Below are 11,421 nucleotides of genomic sequence, written 5' to 3' on the forward strand. Positions count from 1 at the left end.
TCAATAAGATTGCACTATACGTACACCCCCCCCCCCCCACTTTCCTACTTAAAGATTTTGATGCATTCCATTTTGCAATTTGGTTTAATTTTTAGGAAGTATAACTGAACTATATTTAGCTTTGTGGAAATTTGTTTCAAAATAAGCTCCTTTAGTTATCGATATCTTATAATAATAGATATCTACTGTATAAAACATTGCACATTCTTGATATGCGGCTAAACTAAATATTTTAAATTTTTCTCTTTAAATTATATTCATGTTTAAAAAGCATCTATTTGGCACACTTTTCCAAACGTATTTCATGTTCTTTATAAAGTATTATGATTTTCCTGTGTTCTTTTTTATTACGAAATAAAAACATTATTTCCAGATCCAGTCCAAGCTTCAAATGTCTTCATCTTAAGAATCATCATTAGAATTTTTTAAACTATCTTAAACACACTCTTTAAAATTCTTCATTAGATAATAATAATATTTCCATTTTGGATTAAATAAAAAGAAACACCTGCAACTGCGTTTTTTCTTTTTATTGATGGAGAAAATGACAACGACGCTACACGTTAGCTACCTACAGCGCCACCACCGGCCGTTACCCACAGCCACAGAACTCGCATCTTTAACGATGGAAAAAAAATGAAGCTTCATTTAACTATTCGCTTTACGTTTGCAACTGTGAATATGTTCGAAGAAAATGATTCATAAAAGATAAGCTGCGAACGTATCGTTAGGTTATGAGAATATTAAGAAATTCCTGTTTTTTAAAATATCTCCTTTTTTTTTTGAAGAACTTCATTAAATGTTGAAATAAATGTTATCTACCCATTTATGAAAACTAATGTATATAACATAATATTAAATAAAATAAGAACACCTAAATATCGTGCATTGGATTATGTGCTAATGCAATACTGACATCTTCTGTTGTCTAACTGTTGTCAGGACAAATTGGCCTAGTTGTCATTAGCTTGCTTACTTAATAGTGTGTTCCATAAATTGCTAAGGTTCACAACTATGTTTCACTTCCTTGCCAATAACTTATTAAAAAAGGTCAATTTTAAAATAAATTTAATATTGTTACACTTATTGCTAGAAAATATCAAAAAATGGTGAAAACATAATTCTTATATAAATTTTAATCGGTCAGATCACATCAGCTACAAACTGTTACGTATTATCATAGTGACTGTCAAAAAATTATGTATGCCTATATTTACATGCCAATCTTTGAATCCATAAACTTTAACTGAAGTGGTTTGACATTTCAATTTTTTCTTTTAAGGTTCGTTAAACGTTTTCTTGAACTCCATTACCGAAATACAACCAATAAATTAAGTTTTTGTGTCTCAGCCTTAAATTTATGGAACTTTTCTGATTTAAGTTTTCAATTATGAATCTATTGCATTACAGGCTATTTCTATTGTTAAATTGTTTACAACACTTTTAAACTTTTGAAAATAGGGGAGGATTTAAGACATTGGGCTTAAGGTTTTGAAAATCAAAATGGTAACGAAAAACAGAGTTGTATAAAACATTGCACATTCTTGATGTGCAGCTGAAAAATAATATCTTTGAACTAGACAGTATGTCAGAAATTTTTTTTCTTTTGACAGGAGGAAATCTTCAAAAGACACTTGGCAATATTCGACACCAAGTAGTGTGAGACTTTTAACCACTAAAACCACCTCTTCATCAGGACCAAACTTGAAGGATCTACTTCCGATTTTTCTTTCTTAATTTTGTACAATCACTTTGGGGGAAGTACTTTTAATACTTTCCCATGTTTTTTTAGACCATAAGCTCATGCGGCTTGGTTCTTCTTAATCTCCGAACTTGGTTTCTTATATTCAAGACGGACTCCATTTCAGGATTAGTATGACTTTGCAGTGTCTGGTTGTGCGATACAGCGTATTTTTTAAAACTACTGTAACCATTTCTATTTGTAAGTCACGATGTAGATCGGTATTTCTTATGTACCAAGGTGCATTAACTATTCCACGAAGGACTTTGTTTTGGAATTTTTGGATGATTTCGGTATTTGTTCTCTTTGTACAGACCCATAATTGGATTCCATAGATCCAAACAGGCTTTAGTACTTGATTACACAGCATTATTTTGTTTTCGATTGATAAATCAGAGTTGTTACCAAGCAACCAGTACATTTTTCTATATTTCAAGTTTAGTTCTTCTCTTTTCTTTTTGATGTGCTCTTTCCACTTAAGCTTTGCATCCAAAGTCATTCCAAGGTATTTGGCCGTATTGGCGTAAGGTACATCTTGATTATTAATGATTATTGGAATATTGTTTATCTTTTTATTTGTAAAGTTTATATGTGAAGATTTTGTTTCATTGAGTTTGATACACCATTTTTCAGTCCAAGCTCTTACTGTGTCGACGGCATTTTGTAGTTTTACTGCTGCCTTAGAGACACATTGGTCGGGTACCAAAATTGCGGTATCATCTGCAGAAGTAGCCATTATGGTGTGATTACCCTGGAATATCCCTTGTGTATAGTAAATACAGGATAGGACCTAGGACACGTCCTTGTGGTACACCGGCTTCTATTTTCTTCAATTCCGAGTATTCTTGATCGTACCTTACTCTAAACAATCGGTCTGAGATGTACGATTTTAATATTTCGAAGTTCTGCCTGTGAAGATCCCTTTGCAGTTTGCACTCGAGTCCCTCATGCCAAACGTTGTCAAAAGCTTGAGCAAAATCTAAGAAAAAAAGCTGAACATACTTGTTTTTCTTCTAATGCTTTTTTTATTACATCCGATATTCTATGAACTTGGTCTATCGTGGAATGTTTATTTCTAAAGTCAAACTGATGGTTTGGGATTAACCTTCTTTCTTCTATGATTTTCCTAAGTCTCTTCAGAAGCAGTTTTTCAAAAACTTTTGGCATAATTGGTATAAGCGATATTAGTCTGTAAGCAGTCACTTCTGTAGGTGGTTTACCTTGCTTTGGTATGACAATTACTCCAACAATATTTCAATGGTGCGGGACATACCGGTGCTTAAGGCATGCATTTATTATATATTGGAGTTTTATGAAGGCTTTCAATGGCATTTCTTTCATAACCTGAGCAGTAATTAGACGGTTAGACGTTGTTTTATCATCTAGAAATCTAGTATTTTGCCATTTTCTTCTAGCTCTTCTTTTCTCTATTATCAACTCTCTTATCTCTTAAGGATATTTTAATTTCATTTTGTCTTCTATTAGAAAATGTTGGAGTATTTCTTCAGCGGCCTGTTGCACATCAGCAATAAATTGTTCCACTTCATGGTCAATTTGCTCGATTGTATCCATGGGAGATCTTAAATTTATAAAACTTAAAAGCCTTTCTCTAAAATCATTCCAGTTTGTTTTCTTAGTTACAAGCTTTAGATTACTTTTTTCTAGTACTTCCGATTCACTTAGTGATAGAATCACTGGAGTATGATCAGATGACAGGTCATAATTACCTTCGACACTAATGTGATTTCCTTTGATTCCTTAAGCTATGAAAAAGTCAATTAGGTCTGGTATTTTGTTAGTATCGGAAGGCCAGTAAGTTGGCGACCTGGAGAAATAGAATTCGCAATTGTATTTACGGCCTGCTTGGAAAAGTCTTTTGCCTTTTGTTGATATAAGTCTTGAACCCCAATGGGTGTGTTTCGCATTGAAGTCTCCACCAACAAGAAAGTTATGCCCAAGAAGATTAAATAGATCTGTATAGTCATCTTCTGTCGGGGAGCGCCTTGGTGGGCAGTGTATAGCTGCTATCTTAAACTCTTTCTTTTTCATACCAATACTAATAGTTGTTACTTGAATATTTTCGCTCGTAAACTTGGCTACTTCATAATGTGTTAAGCTTTCTTTTATAAGAATCGCCGATCCACCTCTTGCCTTGTCAGCTTGATGTGAAGCGTGGTAACATGAATAGTTTTCTATTACATTATCTAGACATTGCCCATTGGAGAAATGAGTTTCGGACACCAGGCAAATATCGATATGTTCTAGATCTAAAAAGATTTTTAATTCGGATGAATGTTGTATAAGACCGTTTGCATTCCATGTAGCGATTTTAAGTGTTCTGTCCATCATTGTTTTTTAAGAGCGACTTTTTCGCTTAGCAGTTTGATATTCAAATCTTGTTTATCAATTCTTTTAAGAATAAGTTGTAGCATTTCTTTTATGGAAGTCTCTTCATTCTTCCGCACATTTTTAACAATCTGAGAAATTGAACTTAAGAGTTAACCAATGGGCAATACAAGAAGTTCTAGTATTAAGGCAGAATTGCTTGAGGGATGCAGTTTTCTAGTACCTTGCTATAGAGGATTTTGTGATAAGAACTCAAGTTTCAAAAATGTTCGTTGATATGTATGTTTCAACTTTTAATTTTTTGTGAAAGAGCAAGGACCGTCCTCTTATAAAAGACACAAGCTAGATAGAAGTAAAAGCTTATTTGAAATCAGCAACTTTTCTTATTTCTATGAATCAATAACTTGCCTTTAAGATGTATCAAATCAACCTTAACCTGAAGGCATACTCCCTGTCTTAAGAATATGCGTCAATCAACCATACACAAAACTTGTTTTTGAATCATTACAGGAATTATGTGCAAGTTTTTGAATTTTTATTTTAAGTTTCACGATTGAGATCACATATCTGCCTGCGTATTAACACCTGCTTGTAGCTCTAACCTGCTATAGTTTTAAATCTCGCAATATATCATCCAATTAAGATGTCAAAACAGTGTTTCCAATTTTCCAGCTACCGAAGATCAACACTATGATGATGATGTCGCTGTCGCTGTGACGCAGGCAACCAAAACGTCGACGATCGTACGGTGAGGACCACGATGATGATGATGATGAGGACGACAACGACGAAGACGAAAAACGTCTACTTTGTGGGTCTACTTGAATTCCAATGTGAATGAATGTAAAGTGGTTTCAGTTGTTATGTACTTTACACAGAATTAAAATCAATCGATGCCTGTCAGGCTATGTCGCGTGCCAGTAGAGTAGTAAGCTTATCATATCTGACACTAATAGAAGTCGATGACAGTTACCATTTTAAATACAAAAAAAAGATGGCTAAAAAGTCACAAGCATGGACCGGGCCGGGACCAGTAAAAGGTGGGTAGGGTATAGTTACTGCAATGCAAAAATTTATTAATAAACATTTTTATGGTCCGTATGAAAAGAGGACAACAACTCTTAGGTACAGTATTTTTATTTTGTGTGTAGATTATTATCGGCATTCGCCATGTTACGTTTTTTAACTTCCGCCTGATAATTAATTTAAATAATATATTTAATAATTAAATATTCAAGTTACCATAACCCGTGGGCGCATTAAGCTGCTTTCATCTTATGTATATCGCTGAATAAATATGATAAATTAAAAATATTTTATAGATTTCTTTTATACTTTCTTTTGTTGTGTGCCTTAAAGATGTCAAACATCATCAACGAAAAGGTGGTGTTTTTTTTTCTTCTTTTTTAAGATTGTTTTTCTGTTCTGCAGTAGTCAGAAACTCGTGGTTTTTCTGGTCCTCATTAGCGAAAAACTTTGATTACAAATTGATTTATCGATTTTTAATAAATGAAGTCAAAAGTTTTACACTGTGAGTCGTTTGATTAGGTCTGTCCTCAACTTTCAATTTCTTAAATAAATTTTAGTTTGTGTGATGGAAACACTGTGTTGACATTTTGAAATAGTGATGTTTTAAAAGAGACAAAAATAATTTGACACCTGTCAAATACAGTTGTTATTTGAAATGTCAAAAATAAATGGTGAGTAATTCACTACACATTCCACCGCAATGTAGCAATTGGGTCGTATTTCAGCAAAAGCACGCCGAATGCGTTAAAATCGTCAATTGTCTCGAGTATATCTTTGTAGACTTACTTACTTACTTACTTAAGGTGGCGTTACAGTCCTGGGTGGGCCTTAGCCTCAACCCACATGCGTCTCCAGCCAGCTCGATCACTAGATAGCTGTCTCCAGTTTCGCACGCCAAGTTGGTTGAGGTCGCCCCCCCCCCCCCCGGAATCGCGCACGGTCTTTCTCTACTGCGCTGTCTATCGGGATTGGATTCGAAGACCTTCCGGGCTGGAGCGTTGATGTCCATTCGCTCTACATGACCTAGCCATGGGACTTATGTTAACAAGGTCAGTGTCGTTGTACAGCCCGTACAGTTCGTCGTTATATCTTCTACTCCATTCTCCATCTATGCGTACGGGACCAAAAATCACCCGAAGAATTTTTCTCTCGAAGCATCCTTAGACGCTCTCATCTTTCTTTGACAGGGTCCAGGCCTCAGCGCCATAAATGAGAACCGGGATGATGAGTGTCTTATAGATGGTGATTTTAGATTAACTTCTCAATTGCCTTCTAAGGTCCAAAGAAGCAGCGATTTGCATTAGTTGTTCTTCGTTTGATTTCAGTGTTGGTGTCGTTGTCTGTATTTTTAGAAGTTCCTAGGTAGACAAAGTCCTTAACTACCTCGAAGTTATAGCTGTCGATGGTGACATTTTGTTCAATGTCCTTTTTTGATGACAGCATAAACTTGGTCTTGCCCTCATTGACCACTAAACCCATCTTCTTCGCTTCCGTCGCAATGCCCAAAAACGCTCCACTGACATCACGATTTGATCTTCCAATTATGTCAATATCATCTGCGTATCCGAGTAATTGGATGCACCTTTGGAAGATTGTGCCTCTAGTGTTGACGGTTGAGTTTTGCACAATTCTTTCTAAAACGATGTTAAAGAAGTCGCATAACAGTGCATCGCCTTGTCGCACGCGGTTTTAAAATCGATAAAGAGATGGTGGGTATCGATTTGAAGCTCTTGGGTTTTTTCCATAATCTGCCGTAGTGTGAAAATTTGGTTGATAGTGGACTTTCCTGGTCTGAAGCCATACTAATAAGGACCTATCAGGTTGATGACGAACGGCTTCAGACGTTAACATAATATGGCAGAGAAGATCAATATGCAGGAGACTGATGCCTCTGTAGTTGGCGCAGTTTAGAGGGTCTCCTTTCTTATGTATCGGGCACACTATGCTGAGATTCCACTCGTCGGGCATGCTTTCTTCCCATCATATTTTGCAGATGAATTGGTGCATGTTCCCTACCAAGTCATCGCCTGCTGGTTTAAATAGTTCAGCAGCGATGCCGTCAGTTTCAGCAGCTTTGTTTGACTTAAGTTTAGATATAGCTATCTTCGGAATAGGTGGAATTGTTGATCTGCGTCGCCGAGGTTGAGTGCTTCTATCTCTCTTACAGCGGAATTCGGTTCGTCATCCCCGTTTTATAATTCTCAACATAGACTGTATTTACACTACCATGTTCTCTCTCTCCTCTTCTGCTCGTAGAGCTCGTGAGCAGCTCTGGTACTTCTGTGCAGTGCTGCCTAGCACTTCAGAGGCGGATTCTCTGATGGCTACAAGGCAATGTTAATACTGGTTTTCAATCCTTAATAAAAGCAGCATAGGCCTCCTTAAGAGGTTACTAGAGACTCGATCGGAAAAGGACATGGCAGTCTCTTGCGATTGTAGCCGTCTAACGTCGAATCTTCTCACAGTACTTCCTTGTTTCGGCTTGGACCGGGATATCCGTAGCCGTATCTTAGCTACAACAAGGTAGTGGTCAGAGTCAATGTTGGCCCCTCGAAATGTTCGGATATCCTGTATACTGGAGAAGTGTCGTCCGTCGATCGCAATGTGATCAATCTGGTTGACAGTTGATTGATCTGGAGATTTAAATGTCCCCTTGTAGATATTAAGATGTGTGAACTGCGAACCAGCTCCCAGAACGTCCCACCCAGCAGCGAAATCGATCAGCCTGAATCCGTTGTCGGAGGTGGTGTTGTGCTGGCTGTATCTCCTGATTGTGCCACCAAAGTTGTCTTCTTTTCCTAGCTTGGCGTTTAAATCTCCCAAGATATTTAGCCTTGATGCGGATTGTCGGGATGAGCGTGCTCACACTGTAGAAACTCATGTCTTTTTGCCTGAGTCCAGTTCCAAAAACAAATCCACACCCAAATAGATGCTATCTTTGTTCTCGGTAGCAGTCACCGTAGTATACATCGCAGTCTTTTAGTTTGCGTTTGCCGGGTCCATCCAATCACACCTCCTGGATGGTGGTAATATCTGCCTTGCAGAAGTTTAGGGATTCCGCTAATTGTTCGGCTGCACGTGGTCTGTTAAGACACCTAACATTCCAATTTGAAGGGCTGGATCCTTAGTATAACTCCAAGGATGGGGAGCCGGATAAACCACTCCTTATAGGCCTGGGCTCCGAATAAGTCGTAGAAGCCCTATATGGTGTTCATGTTCCTTACTGGAACTGTAGACGTCAACGTTGATTCCATCTCGGGAATTAATCCGCTGCCGTCTGGATAAGGAGAGGTCCCTTAGTGGAAACACCTCTTCCCCCCTCTCTCGTTTGCTGCCCCCCAACAACTTTCCACTGGGGTTAGAACCCAATCTCCAGTTGAGCTACTAGACACCCGAGGTTCACCACGGGGAGGTGAAAGTAGAAGACAGAGGTGGGTTTTGAGAAAAACATGTGGACGCTTGTGTCCTCTTGAATGCACATTTGAACATCACAAAAAATAGTGGGGTAGTGTAAAATTGCATGACCTTAGAACGTACGGATAGCTTAATTTAGTAAATTGATTGTTTAATTATCTGTATGGAACGGAAATATTATTTTGGTACTGTATTTGCATAATTTCCAAACTTTATTTGATGAGTAAGTCTATATTATTATTAAATGCTAAACCAAAGTGATCATAAACCACTAAGTGACAGCTGTCAAAAAGACCAACGCCAAAAAAAGCATTGCCAGATTGAAAACAACACCTACAAGAAAAGCCAGAAAATAATTAAAAAATCGAAATTTGATTGTTTGCATATGTAAAATACCTTTGAAGTTCACCAACGTTAAAAAATGTATTACTCCATTAAAAAAAGCTAAAAAGATCATTAATAATCTTGGATGTTAATTTGCAAAATGATTAAAGAGTTTCATTCTCAAAGAAAGCCACTCTTTTTGATATCTTATTCAAACATAAGATAATTAATCAAACAAGAATATTAAAGTAACTTATTTTAAGCAAATAATCACGACACCCGGAATGATAATTTAAAATTTTTCAACTTAATCGTACGGTCTTCTCAAGCCACCTGTTTGGTGTTGTTGGCCAGGTCGATTGTAGCCAGTAGCAATATAGGTTTTAAAAATTACATACTACTTTTATTTTTGCTAAATTTGCCATGGTACAAACATTTATGGTTTTCTTTAATTTCACTTTCATCTTTCGTGCAGATTGTCATATGTTTGGATATAATCACAGGTAGCTTTATCTTTTTATCCACAGAAACAATCTAAGGATTAGCTTTGAGATTGAATAACCAACTATAAAGAAGAACCTTGGAAATGAAAGTTATAAGGTGAATAAAAGTTGCCCTTTGGCATTGAAATTTAGTTGGCAATAGAAAGAGAGTTTGAATCTGCATTTCATTTTTATTCAGACTCAAATTGTAGTATTTGTCATGAAAAATCTAATGTACATTTTTATTTTTTGATTTAATTATTTCTACGTCAATTAAATCAGTTCCAGTGAATTGGTGCCTTTAGAAAGCTGTCATTTGAATTTTAGATATTTTTTAGATGGAAAGCAATTTTAGCAATAAATAACATATAACTAGATATTTCTTATTCTTGTAAAATATTTACTCATTAAATTTTATTAAAAATGATGCATTTGAACATGTCTAAAATGTGTCAGTTTGTTGAAAAAAATATACAAATCAAACAAACCTAAATCTGAGAAAGCGACCTAAAAATTTTAAATGTCAATTACTCAAAAGTCGTATTGAATTATTTCTGTGATATTTACTTCAGTTAGGTTTTAGGAGACAGTAAAATGCTAAAATCTTTTAAAATTATCAATATTTATTTTTGTCTTGGCAGTTAATTAATTTCCTAAAAAAAATCGATTCTGTATAACATTTCAATGCGTCATAAAAGTAATTGCGAAATTATTCTGCAGTATACTAGTTGCATGGCTTGAAAAGTGGTCGAACAGAACAATATTTTATTCGATCAACAGGCCGGTTTCAGAAAAAAACTTTTTAACGACCGATCCTATTTTTACACTTTTATCTATTGTCAAAGCGTTTTAGGCACGCAACAAGAAAGTCTTCGAATTTGTCGTTGACCTTAAAGCAGCTTTGACCACTTCATCATTAGTCGACGCTTTAGCAGCAGTCTCTTGGATATCCGAAACAGAGGAGGAGCCAACATGGGACCATTTAATGATAGCTACCCTAAGATTGCGTACAGCTATAGTTCGAAGATCCAACGGAATAACACGAGCCCACAAATTCAACATCGCCAGACTAAGTGATCCGACGATCTGTCAACAATTAGGGATCACCTGCCTCACATAATGAGAACAATCAGCAGCACAGTACATGACGACATTGAACACCATTGGAATGCTGTGAAAAATGGTTTCAATTCAGGTGCTGACAGAATAGTTCACCGCAGTGTGCGCCGCCGTGACAATCGCAACTATATCAACGAATTGGCACAAGAAGCAGAAGATGATGCAAATAGGAGCGACTACAGCAGGACAGTTTACAGAATAACGAAAGGGCTGAGCGGTGCACAAAGCTCAAAGCAACATCTGGTGAAAAAAATAGACGGTACTGTGATAAGTTCGGTGGATGAGCAAGTCAGAAGGTGGAAAGAACACTTTCACTCGGTTTTAAACCGAATGTTTGCAAACAACGTGAAGCCGATGCCTTCTGAAGCGCTTGAACAAACTAATCCCCGAATCCGCACCGCACCTCCCAATAAAGATGAGATCATTGAAGCAATTAAAGCCCTTAAGAACAACAAAGCGGTAGGACTTGATGGAATTCCGGCAAATCTTTTACAAGCAGTCCCAAAATGATCAAATGAACTGCTTCATCCGACCTGGACGACCAAAAACTTTCCCGATGAGTGGAAGAAACGAATTATCGTCAAGCTCCCAAAAAAGGAAGATCTAACAAAGTGCGAAAACTGGAAAGGAATTTCTGTTCTATCTGCCGTTGTCAAATTAGTAGAAAAAGTCATACTGGAAAGCATCAGAAAACACCTTGAGGCTGCATTTGATTCCGAACAAGCAGGTTACCGAGCTGGATCCTCCTGTATTGATCATATCAATAAACTGCCGATCATTATTGAACAGTACGTTGAATATCGATCACCACTAGACCTGCTGTTCATCGATTTCGAAAAGGCCTTTCATAGTGTTAACTGGGAGTATATTTGGTAAGCTTTACGGAGGAGAGGCATCCCAGAAAAACTAATTGCTATTATTAAAGCAACATATGATGGATCCAAGTTTCACGTCTGCGGAGTCAAG

Source organism: Eupeodes corollae, chromosome 3 (assembly GCF_945859685.1).
Source record: "Eupeodes corollae chromosome 3, idEupCoro1.1, whole genome shotgun sequence".
NCBI classification, from domain to species: Eukaryota; Metazoa; Arthropoda; class Insecta; order Diptera; family Syrphidae; genus Eupeodes; species Eupeodes corollae.